General features: G+C 40.1%; 1 long non-coding RNA gene across 2 annotated transcripts; it reads left to right on the top strand.

Annotated features, from left to right (window-relative positions):
- The first annotated feature begins 380 nt into the window (after window positions 1–380).
- Window positions 381–1076, top strand: LOC134947571 (uncharacterized). Of its 2 annotated transcripts, none has more exons than XR_010182632.1 (2): window positions 381–517; window positions 936–1076. It is a non-coding gene; the product is annotated as an uncharacterized LOC134947571 (long non-coding RNA). The 2 variants fall into 2 exon arrangements; XR_010182631.1 differs by having other exon boundaries at window positions 931–1076.
- Window positions 1077–1480: the final 404 nt, after the last annotated feature.

Below are 1480 nucleotides of genomic sequence, written 5' to 3'. Positions count from 1 at the left end.
TGTAGGCTAGGGCCCAGTTGAGAGGTCGTACCAGGTAAGGGATGGTGCCCTCTTTATTCACTACCCCTTTGGTTGATTTGCCTCCCAGATTTAATTGCCTTCTGGGATGATGATATTTTTAGATAAAAAAAAAGGTAATTTTCTGACATATTAGAAGGTTTAAACACTATTGATATTATGATTAGGCTGTTTACAGGGTTGCAGATCACACACAGGTTGTTTTTAACTTTTAAGATATAACTTTTTGTACTGTAGTTTTGCACATGAGTTATGATCAGTTTTATTAGGCGCACTCCAGCTTATTTGAGCGCTATATTTATTTGTGTGCCTGTTTAGTTGATTTTATGGAGTCACTATTATAAGTTATTTATTCCAGGGCTCCCAGCGCGTTGCCATAGGAACCGGTGGGCCAGATTGCGTCACTTCCGGCCGGGCCGTGTTGCCGAAACCAAAAGTGCGGGACGGGAGACGCCGGGGCACTCCGTGGTCCACGCAGCTGAAAGTCATGATTGTGGGGGTAAGTGGGGGTTTTATCATGTTATATATATACACTGTATTTGCACTGTTTTTGTTGTCTGAGGAAGGGGATGTGTCCCCGAAACGTCACCTGTTGTTTCCATTAAACGCTTCACGGAGTGGAGTTTGTTCAACATTTTTTTCAAGTCTGTGAGTGCCACCTGTTTCTCTTTACTATATATATATATATATATATATATATATATATATATATATATATATATATATATATATACAGGAACAGAAATGGGCGGCACTCCGAGTCTTGAATTAAGTGAAATAAAGTGCAAAGACTTTTATTTGTCAACTACACATGATCTACGTTTCGGGGTCGCAGCCCCGTCGTCAGGATAAGTGACAATGACATTTGGTGCTATATAAATACCTTAATAATAGGATGACTCCTCCCGCCAGCACAGCCCACGCCGCCCGGATACCGGCCGCATCGCCCCATCTCTCCGGAAGTGACGTAGCGCCGGTCCGTCCAGCTGACGCTCTGACGCTGTAGACAAGGTTGCCATAGTTACTAATAAACAGTGATATCAAGTGATTCAAAAAGACATACAGTCCTATTGCTTATATCGCAGTATAACATATTCTGTAACAATCTAAAAAGTGCTGTGCGCAAACATATTAAATACATATAGTGAACAACCAAATAAAAACGTGCTAAAAATACAGAATATCATGGTGAATAAAATCGTATTAATTCTAAAACTCAACCAAGTATGTGTACATTTCCTTCCACATCCAATTGAGACCGAATAGATTAAATGTGGCGATCCATAATAAGGGATCTCCTGCAAAATAGATTAAATAAATTACTGAAAAAGCTAGCGATCACCTACAAGCTATACATAGCCTGTAACTATATGTGTATCGCTCACGGAGTGTCACACAATTATAACCCTTAGAGAAAACATCTTAGATTAAGGGAGTCATTGAGGCCATTAGGATGGATGGT

Source organism: Pseudophryne corroboree, chromosome 8 (assembly GCF_028390025.1).
Source record: "Pseudophryne corroboree isolate aPseCor3 chromosome 8, aPseCor3.hap2, whole genome shotgun sequence".
In the NCBI taxonomy this organism is placed as follows: Eukaryota; Metazoa; Chordata; class Amphibia; order Anura; family Myobatrachidae; genus Pseudophryne; species Pseudophryne corroboree.
This window is presented reverse-complemented; position numbering and strand designations above follow the sequence as displayed.